The 14,391-nt window shown below is 36.3% G+C and overlaps 1 pseudogene; it reads left to right on the top strand.

The window, feature by feature from the left end:
- Nucleotides 1–1,524: 1,524 nt before the first annotated feature.
- On the top strand, nucleotides 1,525–3,887 carry LOC132902797 (uncharacterized; annotated as a pseudogene).
- Nucleotides 3,888–14,391: the final 10,504 nt, after the last annotated feature.

Here is a 14,391-nt window from a genome sequence, read left to right as displayed (position 1 = left end):
GGGTTCAGTTCGACACAATAATTCAAGAACACAATGAGTCATTACTTAAAACTAAATGTAAATTAATAGCTTACCCAACATCTATCGATTTAGACGAAGCCGTACCTTACTGTCAGGACATCATAAATGCCTCTACAAGTGAACCGAGTATCTGTGACATAGAACGCGAGTTACATACTTATTACTCCACATCCAATGATAACCATGTGTTTACCCATTTATTCCTTAAGGTTAATCACTTTGATGAGATGACATATAAAGATATATTTAATCTTCTCCGTCAATATAGAGAAATGATTAAATACTGGTACCTAGAAGAAAAAGAATTCGCTATATCAGATTTCGTAGATCCCTTTACAAAATTATCTTATAATAAAATTTATAATATTTTATCATTCCTATTTCATAATACAAACATAAAAGTTAATGTTTACCGTAACTCTATCCGATATCCGACTCCTGACGAAGTCAAGCGCATTCTTAAAGATAACCATGATTCTCCTCTCGCCGGTCACCCAGGCATATCACGCATGCTCGAGAGAATTAAAACTCAGTTCTGGTGGAAAAGTATGCGCCAGGACATAGAAGATTATGTTAAAAATTGCCGTTCTTGCCAAATTAATAAACCCCTAAGACATACAAACAGGGCCCCTATGATCATAACTTCTTCGGCATCTCGCCCCAATGAAAAACTATATCTTGATTTAGTCGGTCCACTTCCTGAAACTCACGAACATAAATTTAAATTCCTTCTAACGTTACAAGACGATTTAACTAAATATTCTCAAGCATACCCGATGCAATCCTGTTCCGCTGAAGAAACAGCCAAATTACTAGTTCTATTTATTTCCCATATGGGCATCCCTAAATTAATAATTTCAGACCAAGGTACTAACTTTTGCTCCGACCTCTTTAAACAAATTGAGAAATTATTTAGTATCAAACATGTTTTTGCATCCCCATATCACCCTCAAACGTGTGGAGCCCTCGAAAGGAGTCACTCCACTCTAAAGGAGTATCTCAGGTCATACATTGGTGAAAACCAACATACTTGGGACCTCTACATCCCCAGTGCCATGATAGCTTATAATTCAAATGTACATAGTACTACAGGTTACTCACCCCTAGAGTTACTTTTCGGCTATAAACCATACTTACCCTCAAGTATAGACACACTCGATACGAATACTTACACAGATTATATCCGAGCTCTAAATCACCGTTTATACTACAGTCGTCAAAAAGCTCTTCAAAATATACAATCTTCAAAAGAAAAGTCAAAAAATTACTATGATTCTCATACAAAACCTTTATCCTATAAAACAGGTGATATGGTATATGTCCGTTGTCATCATAAACAAAATAAGGCCCTATCTCCAGTGTGGAAGGGTCCATTCAAAATTATAAAACTTAATGGAAATCATTCGGTTACGCTGCTCATAAACCGTAAACACGTACGTCATCATTATGACGAAATCAAACTAGCTAGTGACGTCACGTCTTAGTATCAAGTAGCATAACGAAATGATACATATTGTTTATTTCAGGTTGATGTTGCCGGTGACTATCACCTGCGAATACGTATCGCCCGTAATCAACAGTCCTGGCCTTTATTTTGATAAGCTTTTAGATGTTAAGTTTACCAATAGTGATTGGAATATTTTAGCTTACGTAGATATAAGCCATGTGCAACCCAACTTAGACAAAGTAGAGTTTTTATTTGAAAAACTTAACGTATTCTGTAATTCAATGACTTCTTCTAAAATACAGTCAGATTGCATTAATTCACTATCCGCTCTTAAAAATCAACATATTTTGAATGTAAATAAATTCTCTTCTGTAGCATATCTAGTAATAGATTGAAATCCCGGTACGCGCTTTAAAAGAGGTTTAATGGATTTCGGTGGCTCCCTGCTAAAGACTATTTTTGGTACATTAGATTCAGATGATGCAATTAAATTCTCACGGGCTATTGAAGATGTACAAACGGATGAAAAACGTCTCGCTCATCTTATGAAGGACAATATACACGTAATAAAGTCAACAATTTCATATTTTAATAATACCATGTCTAAAGTAGATGAGAACGAAAACCATATATTAAAAAATCTAAAAACTATCCATAAAATTTTAGAAACTGTATCAAATAACAACGATAAACTAGAAATTAAATCTCAATTAAGCTCACTACTAAATTCATTACAGTCCATTATTACGACCTTGTCCTTCGATATAGAAGATGTAAACAATGCTATCCTTTTTGCAAAGCTAAACATTTTACACCCGACGGTACTCAGCCCGCATCAGCTGTACAATGAATTAGATAAACACAGAAATAGTCTTCCTAGCCATTACGAGCTCCCGACACCTTTAACTTTACAAAATATACATAATTTAATAGATATATCCAAACTAACATGTTTTTATCACATGAACAAAATTATATTCGTAATTAAGATTCCACTTGTACTACCACGAGCTTATGAATTGTATAAAATAATTCCGTTACCTGTTGCTTACGATATGTCGAAACCTGATACATTCGTCCTTGTTGAGCCAACGAGCTCTTACGTAGCAATAACAGCTGATCGCATGTTTTACTCACTGATAGGAGACGTCGACAAGTGCAAAGTCATTAGTGAGAAATGCCACGTGTGCATATTAGTGAATGTGTTTTCAGTGATTGCGAATCCCACGTGTGAGACGACTCTTTTGAGTGATGTGGTCAGTAAACTTCCTGACATATGTGTAACGAAACTAATATATGGGTCAATAGATTTATTTCATAAGTTAACTTTTAATCGATGGATTTTTGTACAGTCTGAACCAGGGAAGTGCCACATAACTTGCGATGATAAAAATGTTAACTCTGATATTATTTTATTTGGAACTGGCATTTTAACTCTACCTAAGTCATGTAAAGCATTTTATAAAACCTTACAGTTTACAGCCGTTGGCAAAACAGTCATCACTAATGTAACTAATACAATATCTAATTTTAACATCTTACAAGATGATTGTTGTGAAAGATCTAGATTAAATAAAACACTAGAACGATTACCGTATTCTAAGCTTAATAACTTAGATAATCTTGATTCCTTACTACATGCCAGCATCCATCTCAGCTCTTTCGAAGATGAAATTAATAAGCTTGAAAATCCATCTCACTTTGAAACTTATGGCACGCATTATCTATCCCTGAGTTTATTTAGTAGCACTTTAATTTTAATATACCTTTTGTATAAATGTCGCAAAAGATTATCTACATCTATGGAGTCTCCATGTTGCATCCAAATATTTAATCAATGCCATAGTAAAAATAACTCTACTCCACAAACCACGCAAACTACATTTCATAGATACTCTCTCAAATCCTCAGATAGAGATGTTACTGAAAATTTAGAAGAGGAAGTGCGCATGACGCCTTCTCCTACCAAGAGGAATATACACAACTTTACAAGAAGCCACGATTCCTAGTTTATTAATATTTGGATGAATCATAAGACCATAAAATGTAATTTTATTAATGAATGTCCTTTTTAGGGTAGTTACTTTCTTTTATTGATTTGTTAGTTTTGTAATTTCTTTATTTTAATAATGTAACTTTGTTCTAGCGAAAATCCAATCTTTTCAAGTTATCTCTCATCACTTTAAGATGTGATGATCGATCTTAACGGGGGGGTTGTTATATCGAAATTAACATGATTAAAAATATAAAATAAAACTGCTGAGTTTCCTATTCCATTGACGTCAATGCAATAGGAAACCGAAGTGCAGATATTTTAATTATATTACTTTAGTTTGGATTGGACTTCCGCCGGGCAAACACTATAATTTCTATATCATTCAATATACTTTCTTTTTTCAGTTTAATTAAATAGTTTTTTTTTAAAAACCAAATTCCGACCCGCTCCGTAACAGTACGTTACACACGCGTTTAATATCTGTTTCATTTATAAATAGGTATGCAACGTGAAAATTTTAAATCAGTCAACCAATTACCATTCCATACCGCTGTAGAAGAAATAGCTTGCACACACACTAGTAAAATATGAATAGAACAGAATAGATTTATTTTCAAAATTGGATACAAGGTATCACTTATTGACCGATTTGATCAAGGTACGTGCGTTTAGGTCTTCTCAGATAGTAATAGAGGTAGTTATTACTTTAAGTATAAAGTCCGTATAGTCTTACGAAATTAAAAAAAATCGTATCGTCTCGCATTTAACTCGATCTATCGTCGCATGTAAACAGTACTATTTCATAGCTGAATCCCAGAGCACTCGAGCAGTTTATCATGCGAGGAGCGTAATTCACATAGTGCGAATAAAAAATGGGAATTACTTCAGCGTGTTATTTGAACCTGCATTTCTTTGTTGGTTATTTAATGATTAGTTTTTTGATGTCTGTGAATGAGGATTTAAATTTTTATGAGCAGTCGGGGGTAGTAAGTAAATTAAAAATAGTTTCTGACTGAGAAAAGCGTTGAATCGAGAGTTGGAAGTAAGAAGAAGTGTACAAAGTCGATGGTAGGCGTTATTTTTTCAAACTGAACAACGTGGAGATTGGAAATCATAAGTAATGAAGCGAAAAAAGAGTATCACACACCCACTTATGGCTTTAGCTATTTCCTTTTACTTTGAACATATGAGATAATATGTATATTCTTCATACTTTGTATACATATTACTTTTATAGATAAAGCGCGAAACGACGAAAAAAAAACCTTATCATAGTTAGAATCATATCTAAGTCGTCATATTTTCACCCCACATCACAGCTCCGGGAAGCGGGATTATTCATATTATTGAAGAAACAATAAAATGCCGACGGGCCCATAAAACCAGATAGTTTTATCGTAGGGTTTACCCACGCGGCAGGTGTGACGCAAATTTATATTGGACACCGCAAAAGTTAGGGTTTTGGGTGTAAACATGAAATATAGGCTCGCTATGTGTTACTACTCGTAGATCATCGGGTTCGAATTCCAGCCAGGGCATGATGAGAAAAGAACTTTTTCTCATTGGCCTGGGTCTTGGATGTTTTCTAATTTGTCCCGTATATATTTATTTATCATCTAGAAATACAAACTTGGGGACATCTTCAAATTGTTTTTAAGGTTCGGTTTACTGGGAGCAAAAGAACATTACCTTTGTCTGTGAACTTGTCAATTTCCCGAAAATTCAATATAGCTTCACCTACACGCGCGAATTTAACGCCACCAAAAACCTTTAGAACTACAATTTTTACGTAAATTCAAAGTTCCCTATGTCTTTCTCCAGACTCTTATTTACATATACGTTAAATTTCAAGAACAACTATAAGTTCAATAGATAACGGTGAAGCGGTAACAAACTGATAGTTGCTAACTAACTAATTTCACATTATGTTACAAGATAAGATTTTTATCTTACAAGATAAGATTTGCTTTGCGCATTTCGTAATCAACAATTATCCTAGATCATTTCTCATTTACACTGCTAATGCAAAGTAAATCTACATCAATGCCTCTCTCAACAGACGTATACAAATATACCCGTATTGTTCATCCTGGCTATAGATCTGTCTATTTAGCAAATCCAAAGGCTTCAAACATTAATGAACGGGGGATGTTAACAATAAGGTATCCATCCACTCTGTTGTTCAATAGATTTTGATAATGGTTTTGGATTGCAATGTAGATTTCGTATTCTCAAGCAAGAATTATATACAGGGTGTCTGGTAAATTGTGTTACATATTAAAAGATATAGTAAATCATGAACACGATAAACTTGCGAATATATAAAATCAACGAAATACTCACTAGTTTAAAAGATAATTAAAATAGTGCGCAAAGTCTCACAATGTTTGAACACCACCCGCTCGCTACGCGATGCTTTTGTTTCGTCGTTTGAATTAGCACCGCCTAATTGACGGCCTCTGTGGCGCAGCGGTAGTACGCTTATCTGTGACACCGGAGGTCCCGAGTTCGAATCCCGGCCAGGGCATGATGAGAAAAGAACTTTTTCTGATTGACCTGGATCTTGGATGTGTATCTATATAAGTAATTATTATAGAATATAGTATCGTTGAATTAGTATCTCGTAACACAAGTCTCGAACTTACTTCGAGGCTAACTCCCTAATTTGTCCCGTATATATATTTCTTTAGACAAAAAATTGTGGCCAATAAACAAATATCAATAACAATCCAGCCAAAACTATAGATAGGAATCACACTGGAAATTAACTTCGAAGTAACAATGCGTCTGTTCGCGGAAGTGGTTCGCCGGACCGTCCGCCCGACCACGTCTGACCGAGACCGGCAGACCACATCGGATATTACCCTATAACAATACATCACTATCATAGTTTCTGAAATTCTGTAGCGGTTTGAAATCGAGTGCTGTTTGACAGAAGAATTCGATTTTATAGAAAGCTGAGGTACGTCGATATGGATCCGATATAAAGACTTTATAATCGCTAAGTAATTTAGGTAGCTCATTGATTAATCTTTATCCCTTGCGGGGTAGAAGGAGTATTTGTAATAAACCGTAGGGTAATGAATACATACATACATAAAATCACGCCTTTTTCCTGGAGGGGTAATCAGAGACTCGTCTTTCCACTTGCCACGATCTCTGCATACTTCCTTCGCTTCATCCACATTCATAACTCTCTTCATGCAAGCTCGGCGGTTTCGGGTACTCTTGACCTGACCCTTTGCCAGGACATCCATACAATCAAATGAATCCTCATCGTGATATCCACACTATTTCAATCTATCAGTTATAAATAAAATACAGACAGCTCAATAAGGTCGTCTATATAACATTATAAACAGCAGTAGTTGGTCCATAGAGAGAAGACTTCACATCCAACTGTAATTGGCCCAGACGAAGTTTGGAGCAGTCAGTTGTATACTAGTTATGTTGGTATCTGTTTGTGTTGAACTTTGCGATAAGACTGTTCCTCAGTATTTGGAATAATATAAAAGGATAGAATTGTTAAGTACTGATGATACTCGTAGTGAGGGTCGGTGGTAGAATAGGTAAGGTGCCTGGTCAAAACGGATAAAGGCACCGGTTCGAATCCCACCGCGACCATGTACCAATGTCTGTTTTCGAAGTTACGTACATTAGTTTGATAACTAGCCGATGCTCTTACTGTGAGGAAAAACAACGTGAAGAAACATGCACATTCAGGCAACTGGATGTGTAACCATATGATCCAATACGGGTTAAGTTCCCCTGCAAAGGTTACGGAAGTCAGATGGGAGTCGCTTCGTGTAGAAACCTGACTCACCCAATCCAGGATCCATGGTCAAAGGCATACCCCGGGTTCCTCTCTAGAAAGGTGAGGATGCAACGTTGATGATACTATTCGTGAACAAACCTGACTCATCCAATCCAGGAACCATGGTGACGTGACGATATATCCTGTAAGATGTCTCTAGGTATGTGTAATATATATTTTTTTATATCTATATATATATATATCGAGTACTAAACGTTCGTTCTAAGGGATACATATACATGTGGTCACGTCTATATCCCTTGCGGGGTAGACAGAGCCTGTAGGGGCAGCTGTCTTGAAAAGACTGAATGGCCACGTTCAGCTGTTTGGTTTAACGATAGAATAGAGATTCAACTAGTGACAGGTTGCTAGCCCATCGCCTTAAAAAAGAATCCCAAGTTTGTAAGCCTATCCCTTAGTCGCCTTTTACGACATCCATGGGAAAGAGATGGAGTGGTCCTATTTTTTTTGTATTGGTGCCGGGAACCACACGGCACGTTACGTTAAACATTCGTTCTAAAGGATATATAAAGAAACTGAATCATACCGCAAAATAAATCAATTTGTGAGCAAATTAGCCTTCAATATTGATTTCTTTCACGATAATAGCCACCAAGAAACACTAATCACTGTATTGCGTGGTTTGTGAGGCAGTAAACGACATTGTAACAAGGCATTACCCGAGTCTGGAATAGGAAAAATTAAATTGTTGCCATTACGAGGACGCAACTTTGTCCGCCTTATCTGAGGGGAAATAAATTGTTTTAGAAGAATGTTTTATGGGGGGGATTCCTATTTTTGTTTGGTGATTTGAAACCAGTGGGGGATGAGAATGTAATTGTGAACGTTAATTTTGTTAGTTTTGTTTGCTTTTTTTTAATCACTAAGCCATACGGCTGAACTTAGCGTTACAGTATTTTTAGGACTGTCGGCTCTGTCTTCACCGTAAGGTAAATATGTAATTATATAATGTGTATGATTTATACCAAAATCAAGTTGGGGAAAAAAATTTTTTTTTTTTTGGATGTATGTATGTATGTGTGTTTTTGATGTATAATAAATAATATAAATAGTATCTGTCAATTACATTTTAACATTCATGCAGCATCTTAATAGGTTAAGTGATTTATGTTATATTTTGTAAAAAGAAATTAAGTGTCTACGTGGTGTGATGGGAGTGGATCTATTTTATATTAGTGCCGGAAACCATACGGCACGGCACGTATGATTTAACATCATACATTTTAGTCACCGCCACAAAAACCTCGAAAGCAACTAATTAAGTACATAATAACAGTTTCATAACGGCCCGTTTAAAATAGCTCGTCTGACTAATGCAAACATTTATTAACACAAACTTGAACCCAGTCTGCAAAAGGCGAGCTTACAGTTTATCTTGCGAACTATAACTAATTATATCCTTAACTAGCAGTGTTTGGATAAAACACAGCGGTATACGGATATTAATTACTAGGTTATGCCTTGGGTTTATATCTATCTAGCTACTCGCCCCGGTTATGAAAGGGTAGGTATTTATGGATACGAACTTTCCTCGGAAAACCCTCTTTCTTATATTACACACAGAAACAAAATCCGCCCACAACTATCCGAGATTAGTGCTTACATACAGACAGAGATAGACTCCTCTCTTTTTTATATATACATGCATACATATAATGACGTCTAAATCCCTTGCGGGGCAGACAGATCCAACAGTCTTGAAAAGACTGATATGCCACGTTCAGCTGTTTGGCTTAATGATAGAATTGAGATTCAAATACTGACGGGTAGCCCATCGCCTAAAAGAAGAACCGAATTCGACTTCTATGACATCCATGGGAACGAGATGGAGTGGTCCTATTCTTTTTTTTTATTGGTGCCGGGAACCACACGGTGAGGATGCAACCGGGACTAAAGCCTGGAGGATGAAGAAATATTTTTAGATATACAAACATACATAATTTCTTTGATACAATAACTTGTAACACAAGACGAATTATAAATAACAAAAGTCCGAGTGAAGGAACTAGGAAATCGGATATCCCGTAATGGCATCGCTTTACACAACTTTTTAATTGATCTATTGATAACGACCGTCTCCACTGACATAGGACTAGCTAGACCCTGCAAGTGAACTTTGGTATCACAAAGCAAACTGGTATATAAACGGACCTCTTTTCGAAACTTTTACATCATATCTTTACCGAAATATAAAGATTGTTGACAGATGTATGAATTTATGTCTATAAGATCTACCAAAAAGGTGGTTCAACTATGACACTTTATTCCTTATTTCGCCCTTCCGACATGGAGGGAAAATATCGTGAGAAAACCGGTTATTCAAAAAACTGGATGTGTAACCATGATTCAATATGAGTTGGGTTCCCCCTTGTATAGGAAAGAGTACGCGGCAGTAACTTCGTTTGAAAAACTTGACTTACTCCCGGACGGTGACCACTGGCGTGACCTGACCTCCTGACCTGGCCACCAGATATCGAATCGTATTCAATGACATGATAACGCAACTGGGATTACAACCTCCTAGCTACCGCGAAAACTTTGCAGATTTTCTTGACCAGCTTTTTATAGTCGTACCTACAGGGTGAATTTTTAGATGGTCAAAATGCGCGTCCTGGACTTTTCTGTAAAGAGATGAGGAGTTGTTGAGGGTTAAAGCCAGGATGAAAAGAACACCAGGATAATATAATCTAACCTTTTTCTCATGCCTCCTGGTGTCCTTAATTAGGTCAACTGACGGTATCTAGCTTAATGTATGTCTGTGACCGTCTCAGTTCCTAAATCGGTCATTGGTGAACTTTGCGTGAAAAGGAACGACACTGATATTTCAAATTTGTTTTTGACATGTCTGCGAACTTCTAAAGCGGTGTTATAACTCGTATTTATTCTTAACCAACTTTGATAAAAGAGTAACCCAAATATATTTTAAATCTCTACTAATATAACGAATAGTTAAGTAACAATTAATGCAAAAGTCGGTCTGCTGCGCTTTGAAAATTGAAACTGTTTGACTTATTTTGATGACATTTTGTACGGATAGATATATTGGATAAACATTTTTATGAGATAATACCAAACAATAAAAATTTTAACGCAGACATAGCTACAGGGAAATCCTAGTGACAATATAAATTAGTTGCATCGCTTTCAGTCGTATCGGATCGTGGTCGGATCGCGTCACAACTGCGTTCAATGTTTTAATTAATTACAAAATACAATTTGAATATTATGTAACCAAAATACTGCAATGCGATAATGGGCATATAGTTTTAGAGAAGATAATACTGGCAAATAGATGGATGTGGTCTAGCGGTCATCCGACTGACCATTACCACTGGCCGACGTAACAAATTAAAATATAACTCTCAATGCAGGAATGGGTTAGTCAGATAGTCAATTAAGGCCTTTGCAAATGAACCTGGGATTATTATTGTAGGCGATGGGCTAGCAACCTGTCACTTTTGAATCTCAATTCTATCATTAAGCCAAATAGCTGAGCGTGGCCTATCAGTCTTGTCAAGACCTTAGTCGCCTTTTACGACATCCATGGGAATGAGATGGAGTGGTCCTATTCTTTTTTGTACTGGTGCCGGGAACCACACGGCACGATATAGATAGTTAGATAGATAAAACTCTTTATTGCACCATAAGAGTAAAACCTACAAAAGAGACAGAGATGGTACAAAGGCGGACTTATCGCTAATGCAATCTTTTCCAGTCAACCTTTGGGTGGAAGGAAACCAATCATAGATATATTCCTTATATTATACTAGCTGTGCCCGAAACTTCGTCCGCGTGGAATAGTTATTTTAGGCATAATTGAATGAATGCATCCAGGATGAATAGGTACCTAATTTTCCCCGTTTTTTTTTCACATTCTCCATTATTTCTTCGCTCCTATAGGTATAGTTGCAGCGTGATGTTATATAGCCTAAAGCCTTTATCGATAAATGATCTATTCAACAGAAAAATAATTCCTCAATTCCAACCAGTAGTTTTGGGATTAACTCGTTCAAACAAACAAACTCTTCAGCTTTATAATATTAGTATAGGTAAATATTAAAAAAGAAATATAATTGTTCGCATGAAGCAGGTAGTCTAATACCAAGTAAATTATACACTTGTTTCCACAAAAACCTCAACGTTTCAATATCAGCCATCATTTTAATTTACATCAAGATTGCCACAAACCAATGCCGGCCGACCCATCCTAATCAACAAACAATATCTCTCCCAAACTAATTACGATTCAAACGTCATTTAAGATAATCAACAATTATGAAGACTGTGTTCCATTGCTGTGTATGCTATAGCTACGCAAAGCTATGTTGGTGCCATCTAAGTGCATTATGTCTTTCACAGAGTAGGTAAATTCATGATCAATTTCTATTACACATATATGACGTGCTTTACTCTTACGGGGTAGATAGAGGCAATAGTCAAAAGATAGTTAGGCCATAAGTGGACGGTTGATGGTTGATGATGGAATTGAAATTGAGTGATACTCTCAGGTACAGGCTCATCACCTGAGGGAGAACTCTATTAGAAAGAAGTGTATTATAAGTGCCGTGTGGTTCCCGGCACCAATAGAAAAAATAAAAGGAGCACTCCATATATTTCCCATGGATATCGTAAAAGGCGACTAATGGATAGGCTTATCAACTTGGGATTCTTCTTATGGGCGATAGGCTAGCAACCTGTGACGAATAGTGCTGGACGTGTCAGTCTTCTCAAGACTGTTGGCTCTGTATACCCCGCAAGGGAGATAGACGTGATTATATGTATGTATGTATTATAAGTATGCATATCAGAATTTTTAAGGATTCAAATTGTGGGGTTGTGTTAGTCATCTCGTAAACCTGTTTCGTTGTATCGTTTCACATAACAGCACTAGAATTTTCCAGGGACAATAGTAGCACATCTTTATTAGTTATAGCCAATCTATGTGTCAATTGCATCATTCGATGCCTAGCGTATTTTGTCTTCAATCAGCACAACCAAATACACTGATCTCTTTAACATTGAAGACACTTTCATAGCATATCCTGCAGTGGGCTAACAGCTTGACGCCTTTAATCGACAAAATTATAATCTTGGATACCCAATATTCTAATTAGATGAATCTATATTCAGTCTTTGCTTCATATTTGAAATTCCAATGGCGGAATAACATCGGTAACAAACCTGATTCGTATTGGAAATTAACAATTTTAATTGAAACGTAAGATTTTAGTGTGAAATGTTTAAAAAAGGAGTTAAATTGCAATTGGACAGTTAAAATTTGGAAAAGTTTAAACTGTTTGACAACTGTTTGTTTAAATTAATGTAGCGAAGGAAGTATGCAGTGATCGTGGCAAGTGCAAAGATGTAAACTCTGCCTACCCCTCCGGGAAAGAGGCGTGATTTTATGTATGCATGTATGTATGTTTGACATACATAAATTTGCATTTGGCAAATATTTGTTAAAATTAAACTTTCACTCATAAGTACAATTTTTTTATCGATCAGTGTAGCATTACTTAAACTGTATTAGTCGTTCGCCGAGAACTTAGACCTAGCGAACAGTTAAAATGTTCACATGATTGTGAATATCTAAAAAAATACTTAACCGATTTTGATGCCTTACAATCTTAAGCATCAACAGATTTTAACTTTCATTAAAATTAGACTTAAGTTTCTATTATCGCGTTACAAACATACACACATACAGAACCAATAGTTTGGTAGACCTCACTCGCTACTCGGTACTTATTTTATTACTTTTTTTAAACTTACTTTATTTTGTTACATGCTCTCATGTATTGACGGCCTCTGTGGCGCAGCGGTAGTACGCTTGTCTGTGACATCGGAAGTCCCGGGTTCGAATCCCGACCAGGGCATGATGAGACAAGAACTTTTTCTGATTGGCCTGGGTCTTGGATGTTTATCTATATCAGTATTTATTATAAAATATAGTAGCGTTGAGTTAGTATCTCGTAACACAAGTCTCAAACATACTTCGAGGCTAACTCAATCTGTGTAGGTAATTTGTCCCGTATATATTTATTTATTTATTATTGATACTGGCCACTGCACTATAAGGCAATTCTCAACATTCCAATTATGATAAAATCACCCGAACCGCTTACGGAATAAGAATTGTTTTGTTAAACCGTAGTCAAATTCAAAAATGGAATTCATCCCTTGCCGCTGAATATTTCAGTGGCCTTACCGCATCGAACTACAAGAAGCGCTCTAATGATAAATTCAAATCTCGAATCTCCCGGGAACAAAGCAATCAGACGCCGAACAAAGGTTGTACGGCCGCCCGCGGCGCAACTTCGACACACAAAGTTGTGAAAAGAGCGATGTGACTTTGTAAGGGCGTTCGTTTGTAGTTTATTAAGTTTGATGTTTATGGGCCAAATTGAATTTAATTATGGATTGTTACTGTTCAGATCGGATTTGATTAAGGAGTTAAAGGATTGACGGATGAAGTGATAGAACGAGCAGTTTCACAAGATTATTGTGTACGAAAAGGAGCTTTTACTAACTCCTTGATAAAATAGTAAAGCGAGTAAAAGTAATTTGAAAATTAGGTTAAAGACAAAAGTTTTTCGTGGAACTGGGAATTAAGCCCAATTGAATATTCTTTTGCCAAAATTAAAATTATTATTCTGCTACTCGAAATACGTTATACCTACTAAATAATAATATAAACGACTATGTTCACCTCTCTACAAATCATCAACCACAACAGGTTTTCAAGTGAGGAGCTTCTTAATAAAATCATACAACTATGCATAAATAATTAACAAGATATTGTAAATAATAAAATGACACTGACTGATTGATACATACATAGGTATATACCACCACGCCTGTTTTCCATTGGGGTAGGCAGAGACTATGGATTATATATTATATGTTTTTTTAACCGCTTTTAAAAAAGGTGGTTGTCAGAGTGACCTGTACGAGTATGTAGGTATGTATGTTTGTCCGCGATATCTCGCCTTTCTATGAACCGGTTTCGATGCGGTTTTTAGGAAAGTGTTTGTTACACTTAGGAGAACATTTAAACATATATACAAACCATCACGCCTGCGTCCCATTGGG

Source organism: Amyelois transitella, chromosome 18 (assembly GCF_032362555.1).
Source record: "Amyelois transitella isolate CPQ chromosome 18, ilAmyTran1.1, whole genome shotgun sequence".
NCBI classification, from domain to species: Eukaryota; Metazoa; Arthropoda; class Insecta; order Lepidoptera; family Pyralidae; genus Amyelois; species Amyelois transitella.
This window is presented reverse-complemented; position numbering and strand designations above follow the sequence as displayed.